At 46.3% G+C, this 18,996-nt stretch overlaps 1 long non-coding RNA gene across 3 annotated transcripts in view; it reads right to left on the bottom strand.

The window, feature by feature from the left end:
* LOC125156586 (uncharacterized) overlaps window positions 1-18,996 on the bottom strand; it is a 132,785-nt gene that overhangs the window by 51,326 nt on the left and 62,463 nt on the right. The window lies entirely within an intron of this gene.

Consider the following 18,996-nt stretch of genomic DNA (forward strand, 5'->3'; position numbering starts at 1 on the left):
CACAGAATCGGAAGCAGGCTCCAGGCTCCGAGCCATCAGCCCAGAGCCCGACACGGGGCTCGAACTCACGAACCGTGAGATCGTGACCTGAGCTGAAGTCGGACGCTCAACCGACTGAGCCACCCAGGTGCCCCTCTAGTAATTCATTTTGTATTGTAACGTACGAAAGTACTGCTCTGCAGAAGACGGGAACTTAAGCAAACCTAATCCTCACTACGAGTATTCTGAAACGCACTGAATAGGGGCTTCGCTTACGTAAGGGTAAAGGAACAGTCGTTGTGATTCAAAGTTCGCTCACTCAGCATGTTTATCAGCCTTCACCAGGGGCGGCGTGTCTGGTAGCAGGAGCACAGGATTCAGAGTCAGAATGCGTGGGTTCAAATCCTGGCTCGGACGCTTAGCAACGAGGTAACCTTCACAAGTTCCTTAACTATGTGTGGGCCCAATGTTCGTATCCGTAAAACGGGCGTGCATACCAGACTCATATAGTTGCTAAGGACGATTGGATGAGATAAAGCACATAAACTTGACTTAATGCATGGCAAGCACTCTGTCAGTGGTTGATGGTAAAAGCAAGAGTGAAGCACCCACCCCCCAGACGCTAGTTAGGTGACTGAATAAACTGTACCCCTATCCTCTGCAGGAAGACAATGTAGGTAAATCACCGCTATTAGTGGGGGTAGAGCTGAGGGAGCAGTAAAGGGGTGCATGATGGAGGGAGGGAAAAGAGAGGAGGACAGTTCTGCCTAAGTGTTCAGGGTGGGCTTTACAGACAAGGTTTGCACCTAAATAAGGAAAGGAAAGCTTAGTGTTCCGGGAAGACAGGGGAAGGGGTGGGGAAATGCCAGGCAGAGAGAATAGCATGTTCAAAGGTCCGGGGTGGCGACATAATGGTAAATCTGAGCCCCTCAACAGTTCTGCATGGCTGGATTGTAGAAAAGGGTCAGAAATGGGCAGTCCCTTCAGAAGAAGGACGGGCATTCTTTCTTATAGGCTTCCCAATGCTTACCACACACAGTCCCTGTGCACCGTCTCAATAAATGCTTACAGAATGAACGAGGCTGAATGTCAGACGCGCCGTGCTGAGAGTTTGGACCTTGCTGTGAAGCTAATGAGAAGTCACGAAAGGTGATGTGGGGAGTAGAGGGGGGACCACGGTGCTGATTTGAAAGATGGATCAGAGGTGAGGGAGGTGGGGGTCGGGGAGTCCAATCACAGCAGCTCGCGGAGATGGAGTTTTGTCATTCTCTTTCGCTCTGATTTACAGATGAGGAAACAAACGTTCAGAGAACTCACTGACTTGTCCAAGCGTCCATAGATTTCTTAGTCATCTTCCTGACTTGGGTCCCATGCCTACCCTCACTTAGCCCACACAGGCTTCTTTCAGTTCCTACCCACAATCCTGTTTGTAGCAAGTAGAGTTCGATCTAGGGATTCCCTAACTCACTCTCAACTTACCGAGACGTAAATACCAGAAAGGAGAAAAGGATGGGTTTTCAGCCATTAGAGCGTGGCTGTGTGTCCGTGTCTGTGTATCCGTGTGCTGGAACATCAGCTACAATCCCCAAAACCCCTGGCAGAGGGAACGATGCCTGTGTGCACATATACCACCAGGGACCAACAGGGATGCAGAGGAACTCACCTTCGGGCCTGAGAGCAGACGAGCCTGAGCTGTTCAGTTCTGTAACAGGAGAGAAAGGCCAGTGTTCCCAGATGCAGCTGAGAAGAGGGACACGCTTGGGAAGGGATGGGAAGGAAAGAGGCGAGGACACACTCCAGGGAGAAGGAAGCCGAGTAGGTGGTAACAAGGCCAGTCGCCAACGTCTGGAGGCAACAAGAAGGTGCTGAGAACTGGACCCCATCGGGACCCTGGCTTCTAAGCTCAGCTCTGGTGTTGACTCACTGTGTAACCGTGGGGAGTTCAGAGGTGTAGAGCACAGGACAACAGTCCCTGACTGTGGCAATATGCGGTAATTTGCAAACCTGAACCTTAAAAAATAAACGCGATGGGGGCGACTGGGTGGCTCAGTCGGTTAAGCGTCTGACTCTTGATTTTGGCTCAGGTAGTGATCTCGTGGTCGGTGGGATCGAGCCCCACATCGGGCTCTGCACTGCCAGAAAATTCTCTCTCCCTCTCTCTCTCTGCTCCTCCCTTGCTCTCTCTCTCAAAAGAAACTTAAAAAACAAACATGATGTAACAAAAGGTAGATACTTACTATTGAGAAAGGCTGAACTAGGCTCAGAGTTGTGTTCTCCTGTTTCTTACCTGTATGATCTTGGAAAACTACTTTCTCTCTCTGAGGCTCAACTGTCTTCTCTGCAAAGGAAGGACAACCATGGGGCCCAGCAAAGTTTGGGGTAAAGACTAAATAAAATCATGCATGAAGGGGCTCGGCCAGGCGTCTGGCTCGCAGCCCTCAGTGGCTGGGGGCTGCAATGGTGACAATGAAAAGTAAGATGGAGGGGAGGGGGGCAGAAAGAACAGAGGGGAGCAAGAGTGGAGGAGGAGGGGGCGCCCCAGAGTCATCGCGCAGGCCGCCTGGTGCCCTCCTGGCACATAAGCGTATCTCAGTACCTGTTAGACCCCCTTCTCCCTCTCCCGCGCAGCCTACACGACATCATCAGTCCTGAGACTGAGACCCCCCTGGAGCAAAGAAGAAACAAGTCTGTCAAATGGTTCTTCAACCTCAGGACACAGAGGCAATGGCACCACCTACTGCACAACGGAGGTACTGCCTCTACTCCTCAAAGGGCTCTTTGGAACAAGCCTTTTTTTTTTTTTTTTTAATGTTTATTTTTGAGAGAGAGAGAGAGAGAGAGAGAGAGCAAGCATGGGGAGGGGCAGAGTGGGGGGGGGGTGGCGGGGAGGGACAGAGAATCCCAAGCAGGCTCTGCGCTGACAGCAGAGAGCCCGACAGGGGGCTCGAACTCAAGAACTGTGAGATCACTGAGCTGAAGTCGACTCTGAACCGACTGAGCCACCACCAGACAAGGCTTGCCTCCTGTAGCCTCCCGCCTGCTGTACCCCGTCCTACTCTGTGCGGCCACGGCTGACAACAGGCCGAAACGTGGACGTGCGGCTGTGGACAAGAAGATGCCGCACAAAACGTCACCTCCACCGGGCTCTGCTGTCTCCCGGTCCTACCACTTCTCTCTCCCTAAAACGTAACTGAAACGGATAGATGTTTCGCAAATTCCCTTATCTCAACAGAATCCCAGATCAACGTCCACAAGGGGAGAGCTAGGGAAAGGACAGGAGCCACATCCTATGGGATGCCTGAGCTAGGTCTCCAGTGCTGGTTCCCAGTTTACCAACTCCCAAGCTTGCCCAGCACAAACACGCTCTGGCTTTCAGGGGTTGCCGGAAACCCTTCTCTAGGAAAGCACCCTCTCATGCCCTTCCCCTGCCTTTAATTATTCAAAGTCTACTCATCTCTCCAGTTCTCACTGACTTCCCTTTGCTTTTAACACAATGCTTCAGGGGCACCTGGGTGGTTCAGTCGGTTAAGCATCCGACTTCAGCTCAGGTCATAATCTCACAGTTCGTGAGTTCGAGCCCCACGTTGGGCTCTGTGCTGATAGCTCGGGGCCTGGAGCCTGCTTCGGATTCAGTGTCTCCCTCTCTGTCTGTCCCTCCCCCACTCGTGCTCTGTCTCTCAAAAATGAATAAACTTAAAAAAAATTAAAACAGTGGTGACTCACAGGGGCACTGGTACCCCAATGTTTTTAGCATTTTCAACAATAGCCAATTCATGGAAAGAGCCCAAATGCCCAACAACTGATGAATAGATAAAGAAGATGTGGTTTATATATACAACGGAATACTACTCGGAGATGAAAAGGAATGAAACCTTGCCATTTGCAACAACATGGATGGAACTGGAGGGCATTATGCAAAGTGAAATAAGTCAGTCAGCGAAAGACAGATATGATATGTTTTCACTCATAGGTGGAACCTGAGAAACTTAACAGAAGATCAAGGATACGAAGTGGTGCATTTTGTGTACAGCTGAAAAGAGACCACTTACACGTGTAAATAAATTAGAGGATGTTTTAAAGCAGGACATCGTTAGTTGCAAAGACGTATGTTTGGGATTGAAAGTGCAGAACAGATTGAGGCCACAGGGGCAGGAGCAGTAAGGGGAAAAGATGGGACTGTGACAGAGTTTCAGAAATTTCAGTGGGTGGAGGCAGACAACGAAGGAGGAAATTATGACCAGGCTCACTATCTAATCAAAGCTACAGCTATGGGAATGAGGAGGCTGTGTTTGAGAAGCATTGACTCAACGATGGGCGAGGGGAAGGAAAAAAAGAAAGTTAGGGAGGGAGCCAAACCATAAGAGACTCTTAAAAACTGAGAATAAACTGGGGGTTGATGGGGGGTGGGAGGGAGGGGAGGATGGGTGATGGGCATTGAAGAGGGCACCTGTTGGGATGAGCCCTGGGTGTTGTATGGAAACCAATGTGACAATAAATTTCTTATTAAAAAATAAATAAATAAAATGATAATTATTAAAAAAAGAGAAGCATTGACTCAAAGTATTAAGAATTGTCCATAGCTGTGGTCAGGGGTGCCCCGAAATTGCTGAAGAAATCGCAATATTGTGTCGGCATAAATTCCGGGAAGACAATGGGCATCATTATCTCCCTTCGGGGTTTAGTACAAAGAGCGTGCAATTTGGAGACCGATAAGCTTGTGCTCACATCCTGGGACCACTATTAATGAGTTTTATGGTGCTGGGCAAATGAAGTAGCCTCTGTGAGTCTCAAATTCCCCGTGTGAAAATGAGACAAGCAAAACTTGCAATTGTCTGAGAAATAAACGAGATGCCACAGAGCAAACACTCAACACATGTTCCTTTCTTCCTGGTACTCTTTTTGAGTCTGTGCCCATCCACTCACCCAATAAAATATCTCAACAAGGTCCCTGAATACCACACAATGGGGAACTGATATCAATGTCAGCTGACACAAAAGGAGCTCTTCAAGCTCAGGGTTATCAAAAGAAACCCCTACGAATCAGTCTGTAGATAGAGATCAAATTGTAACCTTGAGCAGGAACATACTGAAATATGCTAAAAAAAACTGCAAATAACATACAGGGGTCACAGGCAGGGGAGCACGGTATGGATCACCTGCTCGTTGCTCCTCACAAGTGCAGAGACCTATACCCTTAGCCAGTATAGCAGGGCGCGATCTGTCCCAGGTCCACGTCCATTTCTGCGGCCGCTGCCCTGTCCTCCCTCTGCGCCTCCAAGCCCAGCTGTCAGCACTGACTTCAACTGTGTCAGAGTCATTGCTGAAACTTACAAGCTTTCTGCAAACATAGAAATAAATGCTATTCCACTGCTCTTGCTTACACAGGAACAGTTAAGTGAAATGGCTTCCCTTTCATTAATATATTCTTTCCTTTTTCCTCTTTATGAATGCCTTTATTCCTTTTTCTCCTCATATTCACCTGATCTCCCTCCCAACGGGGAACTATTCTAAAATTTTCAAACACATTCTGTTGCATTTCTGTTTCATTAACAGATCACGAGACAATGCATTTGGTCATTTTCAATTCTGCTTCCCCCTTGACTACCATCACCAGCCTGTGAGCATCTCAGTGATGGGCTCATGCCTTATTCATCTTCATTTCTCCGTGGCTTAGGACAGTTTTCCACATAGTAATTCTCCAAGGCAGATAGATAGATAGATAGATAGATAGATAGATAGATAGATAGATTGATTGATTGATTCAAGTTCTACAATGTGCCAGAGCCTTAAAGCCTATAAGGCATATCTTGCAGATGTTGCAGGCGTTGTTCTAAACCCCCACAGGAAAGTGTGTCAAATGAATTCTCTGGTTTCCCAGGGCATATTAAAGCTACATTTATGTGACTTAGCTTACTGTAGACAACTAAGTGTGCAATAGCATTATGTCTGAAAAAGCAACGTACATACCTCAATTAAAAAATAACAACCACCTTCTGAGCTTTCAGTGAGTCGTAATCACTGACGACAGATCACTGTAACGGATATAGTAATGGTGAAAAGTTTGAAATATTGTGAGAATTACCAAAATGTGACACTGAGACAGGAAGCCAGCAAATGCTGTCGGGAAAAATGATGCCAATAGATTTGCTTGACGCAAGACTGCCATGAACCTTCAGTATGTTAAAAAACAAACAAAGAAAAAAGCAGCATCCATGGAGCACAATAAAGGTAGGTACAATAAAACAAAGTATGGCTGTGCACAGGCGAAAGGTTCACAGCACAACTCAAATGATTTCACTACACCTGCCAGTGCAATCTGAGAATGCCTTCCCTGAACCCACTGCAAACTGAATGTTAAGAACCACTCTCGGCTGGGGTGCCCGGGTGGCTCAGTCGGTTAAGAGTCTGACTCTGGATCTTCGGCTCGGGTCGTGATCCCACAGTTCCTGAGTTTGAGCCCCGCGTTGGGCTCTGGGCTTGCAGCACAGAACCTGCTTGGGAAACTCTCTCCCTCCTTCTTTTTCTTCCCCTCCCGCCCCCACCCCCCAGCTTGCACTCTCTCTCTCTCTCTGTCTTTCTCAAAATAAATAAATAGACTTAAAAAAAAAAAGAAGAAGAAGAAGAACCAGTCTGGGCTCTGAGAGCAGACATTAGAAGTAAAGACAGGGCTTTGGCACAGAGCCATGACTGTTATTCTTATTATACGTGTTCCCGGTTGATTTCTCAGCCTTTTTTGGTGGCCGGATCTTTTCACAAAGGTGAGAGGAGGAGTAGTATTGTAAGAATTTGCATGTAACGGAGCTGCAACTTGAAAGTAAAAAGTTACCACGGATTCCTAGATGAAGGTGTTAGCTACGCTTCTCAATTGTCGAGGCCACACTATGGACAAGTGTGCTTCCGTGAGCGTGTGTGGGAGCGAGGGGTGGGTGTGGCGTACATGGGATACACACTGCTGTGACCATCGGGGTTGAAAACACTGAAAAGCACCCAGACGGGTTCATAAATAGCCTCCCTCAAATCCCACCCACCCTCCTAGCCCAAGCCCCCCTCTCTTTCTGCTGGACTCTTTTGTAAGTTTCTGGACCTCCCTGCAATTCAATGGCTGAAGAGTGTTCCTGGGAGCATGGATGCCCCAGGACGTGCTCAGGTAGCAATCTTCCTGCCTCCGTTCTTGTTGATCATACCCTGGTTCTTTTGTCCTTATTTTTCACCAAGTTTCAATAAAACTTTCTTTGCTTCCATTGTCTCGCCATTAACAGAAAACTGGCAAAAAGCTAAAACGTTTTGCGTTTACAAGGATAAACAGCCTCTTCACCCAGAGAAGGTGAAAGTCTCAAAGGACCACGGGGAAGAAAGAAACACCCTCCCCCACATGCCCTGAGCTGCCCTTGTTGCTTTAGACAAAGCCTCAGTCCACTGGCCAGGGACCCTGTACGTGACCGGCTCAAGATAAGGGCGGAGAAAGCAGACCAATTCATTCCCATGATAGAAAGTTGAATAGAAGCGATACCAAGGGTCAAGTGCCTGGATTTTATGGGATGCTGGAACCAGGTGGCCACTTATTAAAAAAACAAAACAAACAAACAAAAAAAAAAACAAAAAACAAGATTCATTTTAGGCACAGCTTTTTTATGTTTTCTTTTGTTTCTAAATCGGTAAAAGAAACCCAGTCCTAGAACCCGTGCTCATTTTTTTCAGTTCGTTTTTGTGTAAATACAGTTAAGTGATCACACTGCTGTATACTTCATTTGCACAAAGTTCTGGGCCACACGTACTCATGTAGTGAAGTTACCCCTCCCCGTTCCCAGGGGAAAAACCTCCGGGGGTGCCTGGCTGGCTCAGTGTGTGGAGTGTGTGACTTTTTTTTTTTTTTTTTTTTTTTAGAGAGAGAGAAAGCTCAAGCACGCACGAGAGAGAGAGAGAGAGAGAAAGAGAGAGAGAGAGAGAGAGAGAGAGAGAGAGAGAATATCTTAAGCAGGCTCCATGGGGAGCCTGACATGGGGCTTGATCCCACGACTCTGGGATCATGACCAAAGCTGAAATCAAGAGTTGGACGCTCAACTGACTGAGCCAGCCAGGTGCCCCTAGAGCACACACCTCTTAATCTCAGGGTCGTGAGTTCAAGCCTCATGATGGGTGGGGAGCCTACTTTAAAAAAACGAAAATGAACCCAAACTACTCTGGAAGATAATTTTCACTGAAACGTAACCGAAGTTCGTTACATGGACTGTGAGAAAATTACAAATGATATGAAAAATAGGCTGTTGGTTCTTCCCAACAGATGCAGCTGTGTGTGGGTGCGTATGATGGTGTCTGTGTGACTCTTCCTCGTTCCCTGTGCTAGTTCGAGGGTCCCGTTCTCCTCCAAATAAGGCTTCAGGTGCTTACTCCAGGTCGTTCAGGGCCATCGTGACCTCCCAGTGTCCTCTCCACATCCTGACCCACACATTTCAGCTCCCACTTCTAACCGCCAGCTTCAAATTCCCGGTGGCAGGCACCACGTGTACTTTTCCAGTCAATGTCATTTCACCGACTTAGCCACCCGGACCTGGCTGCCACGGCGGCAGGGGGAGAGGCGGCGAAAGGTCCAGGCTCCTTGGAAGGTATGGGGACGGTATGGATCTGCATGGAACGGATGGTTTTTGTAGGCATTAATTCTGAACTAACTCGTGGGAGTTCGCGTAAGGTCCGAAACATAGTCAAGAGCCAATAAATCCTTTCTGAATCGGACGCTTCGAGAAGCTAGAAACTCGACCAGTGGAGCCAGCTACTATGTGTGACATCGAGCCTCACGGAGGCTGTGGGCTTCCGGATCTCACGCTGCAGAGAGGAAGTGGAGGATTTCGGGTTTTATGGGGCTCTTGTGAGGCTGAGGTAAGAGCTGCTGGGCACACGGTGGTGGAGACAGTGGATCTGGAGGGCCATCAGACCTGCTCTCCCACTCCACAGGGTTGGGGGCAAATCACTCAACAGCTTACATCCAATACCTCCCCAAAATTGGAGATGGGGCTATCGGAAACCAAAAGAAGCAAATCTGAAGCAAGCTCTTGGGTGGGCTGAAGAGGGCCGCCCGGCTGGAGGTGCCTGTGAGGCTTTTTTTTTTCCAGAGCAATGCCAGCTGATTCCCATGAGGAAGCATCTGATTGGCTCAGCTTTGGTTTGTCTCTTCCCCAAACCAATCAGTCATGGCCCAGGGACAGTGGGTTGGGGAGAAGAGGGTTAGGGGCGGCTCAAGCCCTGGGGCAACCGTGCTGGGTCCAGATCAAATGACATCAAGCATTTACTTCCCTCCCTGACACATAACAGGCATTCAACCTAAGATTTTTGCATGATCCTGCTTTGCAAAGTGTGAGGAGCTTGCTTCCTCGTCTGCTAGAACTTTGCTGAACTTATGCCACGTTCCCCAGGGGAGAGAAAAGTATAGGAATGGCCCCTGCCTCCAGGGATCTTAGAGCCTTCATGAGAAAAGCATCAATACAGAATTAAGGGTTTGAGTTTATGATAGAGATCACAAGTGTCAAAAGTGATAGTGAGACACCTTTTTTAAAAAAAAAAACACAGGGGTGGTGGTAAATGAAAGGGAATTCTAGGAGACAAATAGAAGTTTTGTAAGAAAAATAATTTGGAAAACATCGATTTTGAGGCTAGACTGGAAAGTGATTTTCTGTTCCATTTCCTTAGCAGTCTCATACACATAACAAAAATAGACTTATTTATAATGCCATCGATTGCCTTGTGTATAGAACTAAGAATATAAAATAGGAGGGGGGTGCCTTCCATTTTGACAAATGCGGAAATAACAAGGAGAATGTACTGAACATTCCTCCACTGCTCCCTCTGGACCTTTTCTGTTCTCTTCCGACTCCCTGCCTTGCCGAGCAATTTAGTTTTATCCCCACGAATGAAGCAATTCACATGATTTGAGTTTGGCTTTGTTTGTGTATTACTGAGAAATGTCCTATACCTCTATCATCCATTACCTTGAACAATATCATGAGGACTTTTGAATATAAATTTAAGAAAAATGCACCACACACGCACACGCACACACACACTCCACACTGAGGCTATAGTATTAGGAGATAAATTAACATTCCCACTAATCTAATTCAGGCTCTTTGCCTGTTTGCAACATGGAAATAGAAACATCTCCTAATAGGATGAGAGGGCTGCGCTCTGAATATGCGCCGGCCCGTGGATTTTTGCTAGGACTCTTGCCTTCTCACCTACACTTCATAGTCTATCTCACACAGGCATTTCAATATTGCCGCATCCTGATTTCCTGCAGCGAGAGGCGATTTCAATAATGAATGGCCCTACAATGCAACGAGACCTTAGGGTAGTTTGGATGCGACATCTTCGAAAGAGGTGGCTGTTGTACAGCTGAGAGGCTGGAGGGGTGTGTGTGTGTGTGTGTGTGTGTGTGTGTGTGTGTGTGTGTCTGCACGCACATGCAAACGTGTGTGTTACGCTGAGGCTTATTTAAAGCTCTTTAATCAAAGAGCTAGCTGGTCGAGGGAGAATCATTCCAACCTTGTCTTTCCTTTATTCTACAAAAAAAAGACATACATATATAGCCAACATTTTTCATGCTTTCTCCCAGGTATTTGGTACCTATTAACCCATTTAATCCTCAAAAACATTCAAGAAAGTACATACGATTATTATCACTGTTTTATAGATGAGAAAACTAAGACCCAGAGAGGTTAAGGAAATTGCTCAGACTTAACAGCTGGCGTGTTCTGGAGACAGGATTTGAACTTGGGCGATTTGGCTCCAGAGCTCATACTCTTACTGAATCCGTTCACTACACTGGCCGAAGACATTCTGGGGTGCCACTGACACACACATCAAAACCCAGGAGATTATTCTGAAAAAGCTAATTTAAAAGACAGTCATGAATTAAAACACTCAATTTCAGGGCACCTGGGCGGCTCAGTCCCTAGGCATTTGACTTTGGCTCAGGTCATGGTCTCACAGTTCATGAGATCAAGGCCCACATCGGTGGATGAGCCCGAGACCTGCCTCGGGTGAACATGAGCCCCTTCAGGTAAACGCAATCCTTATTCAGGTGAACCCCACTTCTCTCTCTCTCTCTCTCTTTCTGCCCCTCGCTCACTTGCACTTTCTCTCTTTCAAAAAAAAAAAAGCTTCTAAAACACTCAATTTCAGCTCCTGGCTCCAGACAAAATGGCTACACAGATCAATGAGAAACACTTCTTCCCCTCTGCCCCGCCTCCTCTCAATAAACTTGTACTCCAATGAACTCAGGCCAATGAACTCCCTGCTGTCCTAGTAGAAGAGCTCGTACCCCACAGTATTCTGCAGAGGACTGGCCTCACTTAGGGTATCATGGCCCTTTGCGGGTGCCATGATTATTATTATATCTTTAGGTTGTGTTCATCATGTGCCAGCTTTCTTCTAAGTACTTAACATACATTATGGGATCGAAACCATGCCATCACTCCGTGTGGGTTACTCCTACTGTCCACATATTACGTATTACACACTTTGAGAAGCCAACACTCGGAATTCAAGGCTGAAATGTTATCTTGCCTGTAAAGCCCACTGCTCAGGGCCTGGTGCATAACAGGCACCCCAAAATGTTGGCAATTATTATTCCTACCACCCTCCTCATTTATCATGATTTTATTTTTTTAATGTCACTTTAAATGGTCTCTACATAGCTCACTGGGGATATAGTTCATCTTAGGACTCAGAGCCACGTGCTTCCAAAACTTATGCCATGACTACATCCAAAAATTGGCAACAAAACTGTGACAGACCTGACAGCCAGTACATCTGAAGACTGGTTAATAGATAGAGTGTGTTCAGTGGGGTCTAGCTAAGACTCAGGGAAGTCGAAATAATATTCTGTATATTCTCTTTTGCGCTGGGGCCAATAGTTGAAACTTGGGAGGGGCAAATGCTTAACTCCACTTAGGGTGCATTGTCATGATCCACTCTGATCAATATTGAAATGGGATTTCCTTTGTTTGCATCCCATGGAATCTTAAAGCAGAAGGCATGTAACCATTATCAGAGACTCTGGGAAGACTTTCTGTAAGGTAACGCCATGGAAGGGGTGGCTTCAACTCCTGCTTCCAGATTTGAAATTCAACAATTTATAAAGGTCACGGTGCAGCCCAGGAAACTCCCATTCCTTGTCCCAATCCAGACAGCAAGCCACGGCCTTTTCTTTTGTTCACCTTCCACTCCACCTCTTCTAAGACTCAGGAGCTCAGAACTTACTTGATCAGTTAATGGTGCTGATGTTTCTGGGTTTGGGTGAATCAATACGCCACCCCTTGTAGTGAAAACACACACACACACACACACACACACACACACACACACACACACACACACACAGAAAAAGAAAAGAAACACAACCCAAACTCTTAATTGAATGAATGAAACATGTTTACTAAAGACAATTAGAAAATATAAAGAAAAAGGTAATTCTCCTGTAATTCCTATTAATGTGTGGTTGTATAGTTTTCCAGTCCTCTTTTTTAACTTTTCCAATGTAAAAGATGAGTTCTTAAAATGCAGAAATGGCTTTAAATATAAGCATGTTCTGTGTAGTGACAGACTGGAAATTAGACATATTTTCATTGCAGTATACCAACCACTGAGCACTTGACTCTGTGGCAAGCATTGTATCAGTTATTAGCAACATACAACCAAATAAGTCAAGATCCCTTCTGTCAATACGCTCACAGTCTAGTGCAGGAGACTGAAAAGTAAATAGAACCTAGTCAAGTATGCCTGTAAGGAGGGTGGTGGTAACAAGAAGCATGTATGGGTTTATTAGGGCTCCTAAAAAGAATAATTGCCATCATCACACAAATTATGGTCATCATCACAGGAACTAACAGCACTCAAAATCTTCACATTTATTTTAGCTGATTTCAACTTTAAGACAACCTTCAGAGTTGGCAAGCATTTTTGGTTTTATCTCCACTTTTAGGAGGAAACACAGAAACGTAACGAAAGACCGTGGGCTTTGAGGCCAACCAGACTTGCGTTCAAATCTGGATCCAGGCTCTGACCAGCAACCTGGTCCTAACTCAGTTACTGAATGTACGCACCTACTTCCCAGGATTGGTCTCAGATTGATAAGTAGTATCTATAACGTGCCCGATGCATGGTTAAGTACTCCCTCAAAGGCAGCTTTTATTACCGACCAAAGCTCAGAATGAGTCAGTGACTTGCTCAAGGTCATGCAAGCAGTGGACAGAGCAGGCACGCCAAAGTCTCTGATGCTAATCCTGTCTCCTTCTAGACGGCGCCAATTATAATGCTTAGGTAATCATCTATAGTTGGCAGTGGGCAGTGCCAGGAATAGAACAGGTACCGCGTGTGATCTGTATCTGTATCTACGGATGCATTTAACATTAGTTTCTTTTTTTCTCTTACGCGTTCAGGAAAAAAAAAAAAAAAGGTTACATCAAAGTTGTCTGATATGTTTCCCAGTAAAAATCTGCTGCCCAAATCCCCAGTCCATGATGTCAACACTAGAAACTACAATTAGAAGAGGGAATTAAACCTGTAGAGAAATCCATCCGAAAACTACAAAATCTACAAAGTCGTTCCTAGGACATGGCCCATTTGCCTCCTTGGCTGTGACTCCACCCTCCCAGGGACCGGAAAGAAGAGCCCACTGGGGACCTCTGAAGATACCAGCTAAGCATCCGTTTCAGTTTGGCGGGCAACGAGTTCCTTCTACAGAAGAGGTTCATCTTCCTGAGCTCCTGTTTAAAACGAAGCAGGACCGATAGAGAAAAGAATGAACAGTGATGGAGAAAAACCCCCGTGTCGACCAGGGAACTGTTTCCTGACTGTGAGTCAGCAGGGTATCACAGTGTTGTGTAACGTGAAGGCACAGTGCCGGAATGAGCCACAGCATCTGAGAATAACCACAGAATCTGGAGTTGGAAGGCCCCTTACAGCAGTCTTTTAGAAACAATTTTTACAGGGGCGCCTGGGTGGCTCAGTCGGTTCAGCGTCCGACTTCGGCTCAGGTCACGATCTCACAGTTCGTGAGTTCAAGCCCTGCACTGGGCTCTGTGCTGACAGCTCAGAGCCTGGAGCCTGCTTCTGATTCTGTGTCTCCCTCTCTCTCTGCCCCTGCCCTGCTTGCACTCTGTCTCTGTCTCTCAAAAAAGTGAATAAACGTTAAAAAATATATATAAAGAAAAAAACCAGAAAAATTTTTTTACAATGCAATCGACAATAGGAAATACACTTCCCAAGTGCAACTCCATATACACATACAAATGAAGGAAATACATAAAACTCTTAAGAAATAATGTCTATCCTTACTACATGCGACACATTCTAATATTGCCTATTTTAACCTATTCTATTCTTTTTCACTTCCCAATAAATTAATTTCTCAAGATGCTAACGGATCACAACCTACAGTTTGTGACGGGGTGGGGGGTGGGAGTCGGGGTGGGGGAGAGAACTGCTATGGAGAATATCTCATCGATTCCCTGTGCAATACCCATGACAGATCCTGATTCATGCCAGCACGAGGTAATCTTTAGGAAGGTCGAAGTCGGGGCATCCGGGTGGCTCAGTCAGTTAAGCGTCCAACTTCGGCTCTGGTCATGATCTCAAGGTTCATGAGATTGAGCCCCATGTCGGGCTCTGCACTGACCGTACAGAGCCTGTTTTGGGTCCTCTCTCCCTCCCTCTCTCTCTGCCCCTTCCCTGCTTGCACTCTAAATAAATACATAAACAAACAAACAAACTTAAAAAAAAAAGGAATGCCAAAGTCATCAAGAAACTTGAGTTTACGGATAACGACACGACGACAATGGAAATACCGCCCACCGTTTAGAGCACATACTAGGTACCAGGCCCGATGCTTCTCTCAATGTCTGTACCATTTCGTCCTCACGGCAATGCTTTGCATGGTTCTGTCATCACTTCCATCTTACAGATGAGGAAACTGAGGCCTCCCCCCAGAGGCTAACTACTTGTCACATATGGTCATCTAATTCATTTAGAGCTCAGCTGTTTGCAGGTGAGGGGGACCCGGGCACCAAGGCTTCTGTGATTTCACCCTGCTTTCTGTACAGGAAGCATGGGGACCCGTGACCGGCCCCAAATGCCAACGCTGATCCAATGAAGCATCCCTGCCTCTCCCCACTCCTCTTTCCTCCGCCCTCAGCCCTGTTGACCTTTACTGCCGGGTCAGAAGCGCTACAGTGGCTCCAGGCATAATCCCACCTGACTGGCAGCTAAAGCACACTGAGATACCACCTCACGCCGGTCAGAGTGGCTACAATGAACAGATCAGGAGTCTATAGATGCTGGAGAGGATGTGGTGAAACGGGGACCCTCTTGCACTGTTGCTGGGAATGCAAACTGGTATAGCCGCTCTGGAAAACGGTGTGGAGGTTCCTCAAAAAATTAAAACTAGATCTACCCTATGGCCTGGCAATAGCACTGCTAGGAATTTACCCAAGGGATACAGGAATGCTGATACATAGGGGCACTTGGACCCCAATGTTTATAGCAGCACTTTCAACAATAGCCAAATTATGGAAAGAGCCTAAATGTCCACCAACTGACGAATGGATAAAGAAACTGTGGTTTATATACACAATGGAATACTACGTGGCAATGAGAAAGAATGAAATCTGGCCTTTTGTAGCAGCGTGGATGGAACTGGAGAGTGTGATGCTAAGTGAAATGAGTCATACAGAGAGAGACAGATACCATATGTTTTCACTCTTAGGTGGATCCTGAGAAACTTAACAGAAGACCATGGGGAGGGGAAGAAAAAAAAAAGAGGTTAGAGAGGGAGGGAGCCAAAACATAAGAGACTCTTAAAAACTGAGAATAAACTGAGGGTTGATGGGGGTAGGAAGGAGGGGGAAATGGGTGATGAGCATCGGGGAGGGCACCTTTTGGGATGAGCACTGGGTGTTGTAGGGAAACAAATTTGACAATAAATTTCATATAAAAAAAATAAAGCCGGAAAGGAAGAGAGGAGGAGGACTTTTCCGTCAATGTTTTTAAGCTGGAAAACCCTTTTCTGAGAGACCTCAGGATTCTTCTGTTTACATCTCCTTGGCCAGATGCCAGGCACGAGCTCGCCTGGGACCAACCGCGGCCATAACCGCTGCGTCCTCTAAGGTGGGCACATTGCTGCTCGTACAAAATCATGATTCTCTCGGTAAAGACAAGGCCATAGCCGTGGGGAGAGCAACTCACAGTGTCTGCTTACCTTGGCTTTTTAGCATGTGGATCTTACCCACGTTTTCAGTCACATCTCTCCCCACTTCCTCCCAAGGCTGAATTACCCAAATTGTGCTGAACCTTTTTTTTTAAGCACTTTTAGTGTGCCGTGCCTTTTTTTTCAATATATGAAGTTTATCGTCAATTTGGTTTCCATACAACACCCAGTGCTCATCCCAAAAGATGCCCTCCTCGGTACCCATCCCCCACCCTCCCCTCCCTCCCACCCCCCAGCAATCGTGTCTTGCTAACCTTAGGTCCTTCATTATTCTTCTTTCCTTTCTCTTGAAACATTCATTAGCTCACCCCCATCTCTTGTGCCTAGCCACCCCCTACCTTTCTTTAAGGTCTTGGATAAAATGTCCTCTCCTGCGGGAAGAGGTGCCTCTCCGACCCACTCTCTCTGCTGGGCCGACATTGACTGAGTTCAGACGCCCAGTCTTGTGCCCTCAATCCCTCCCAAGGTAACTGGTTTGTAATTAATGTTTATTTTTTCTTTTTATTTTTTTAATGTTTATTTATTTTTGAGAGAGAGAGAGAGAGAGACAGAGGGAGAGAGGGAGAGAGAGAGAGAGAGAATGAATGACCAGGGGAGGAGCAGAGAGAGAGGGAGACACAGAATGCGAAGCAGGCTCCAGGCTCTGAGCTGTCAGAACGGAGCCCGACTCGGGGCTCGAACCCACGAACCCTGAGATCATGAGCTGAGCCGAAGTCCAAGTCTTAACCGACTGAGCCATCCAGGTGTTCCAATAAATGTTGACTGAATGAGTGAGTAAAAGTCACCATTATTAAGTAGAAAGGGTGCTGTATTTTAATATCATCTATTTTGAATATGTGCCAGAGACTTTATCAGACGATCATACATCACATAACAAAATTGCAAAATATATTCATCCTAATTGTATTCAATCAAAGGGATCAAGTTGCATGTTCAAGGCCACACAGCTTGCAAATGACAGAGACAGGATTCAAAGCCTGTCCTGATTCTAGAGCCCAGGGATTTTCCCCTCCACCACACTGCTGCCCGGATCTCTTCCAGCTCTGGTTTGTGGTATGACCGAGAATAGGGGCTGACAAACATCTTCTATGAAGGACCAGACAGTAAACATCTTAGGCTTTGAGGGACAGAGAGTCTAATCCACCCTATCGTGGCTTGAAAGCAAACATGGAGAATACATAAACACAAATGAGCGTGGTTGTGTCCCACTAAAAATATATTTACGAAAACAAGGAACGGCTAAATTTGACTTACAGGCTGTAGTTTAGAGACCCCTGACCTAGAGCTGCCTAGCTTTGGGTTCTTCAACAGTAAAGTGGATGTTTGGACTCTATGCAACTAACATGACTTTCTATTCGGAAACCCAATGATGAATTATTGTTCTGAAGCCCAGAAAACGTCGTGTTATTAGTGATAGGATGCATAAATGTAAAGGTTGACTCACTTAATACATACGCTTCCAAAAAATTAAAGAGAAATACACAGAGAATCAAAGGAAGAGTTTAGCCAACATAAACTAACAGTGCAAAGGAAGGGTTAGCTACCTGTACGTTCTCCTTTATGTTTGCTTTATATTAAAGCAAATGCTTGCTTCAGCATTTTCTGCTGGATCGAATAACCTAACACCTTTTGAAAACACGATCTTTCAGGGCGCCTGGGTGGCTCAAGTTGAACGTCCGACTGTTGGTTTTCAGCTCAAGTCATGAGCTCACAGTTTGTGAGTTCGAGCCCCACGTTGGGCTCTGCAGTGACAGTGCGGCGCCCACCTGGGATTCTCTCTCTCTCCTGCGCTTTCTGCCCCTCCCCTGCTCGCGCATGCACGCTCTCTCTGCCTCTCTCAAAATAAATAAATAAATAAATAAATAAATAAATAAATACATACATACATACATATTTTTTTTAATAAGAAAGAAAGCATAGTCTTTCCATTTTTAGCCTCTACCAACCCAAAGAACACAAATTCCGTATTTTCTCTAGTCTTAAACATCGATTCTTGCTTTGAGAAGTTTGAAATTCCCACATCCAGGAATAACTGTGAATAGGGTTGGCACAGGCAAGCCGAAGGGACCCCAGGAGAGAAGTAGCTGTTTTTCTCCTTTGTTTCTTTTCCTGCTTCTTTTCTTGCTAGGACCTGCACCCCCAGCCCACTCCATACATGCCTTTTATCGCAAATAGCGTATGCCCCCTTGTAAGGGACAGGAAGTTGGAAGGACCAGGTGAGAAGACCTGACCTGATGAAGCCATCATATGCGTATTCCAGACCACGGGAGCTAGACATCTCTACACCAAGACCCTCTGGCTCCAAGGAGAAACACCTGGGCCCTTGTCAGGGTTCTAACCATTTCCTGGATGCCCCGGAGGACACGTAGGTATACCAGACCGCCATCCTCAATAAAAACCCTAGACCCGGAACAAAGACAAGACTCATGCTCTTTTCCTTCCCAAGTCTCCCGGTTGGTCAATCTGTATCTGCTTTCTCCATCTCTTCAATAAAGTCCGCTTTCACCTCCTGTTGGCTCGCATTTGATTCCCATCCTGCATGAGGCCATGCCAAGGACCCTCTTGGCTGGTCCTACCAGTCCTACGGCTGGTCCCCCTCTGGATCCTCAGACCGGCCAGCCGGCATGAGACATATTCATTATAAATCTTCAGAAATCCATAAAGAAATATTTACTCATGAGATTGTCGTGAGTATTAAAGAAGATGATGTGCCCGGCACAAAACCGGACGGAAAGGAGGCGTTTCGTACACTGTGATTATCG

This window comes from Prionailurus viverrinus, chromosome F2 (assembly GCF_022837055.1).
Source record: "Prionailurus viverrinus isolate Anna chromosome F2, UM_Priviv_1.0, whole genome shotgun sequence".
NCBI classification, from domain to species: domain Eukaryota; kingdom Metazoa; phylum Chordata; class Mammalia; order Carnivora; family Felidae; genus Prionailurus; species Prionailurus viverrinus.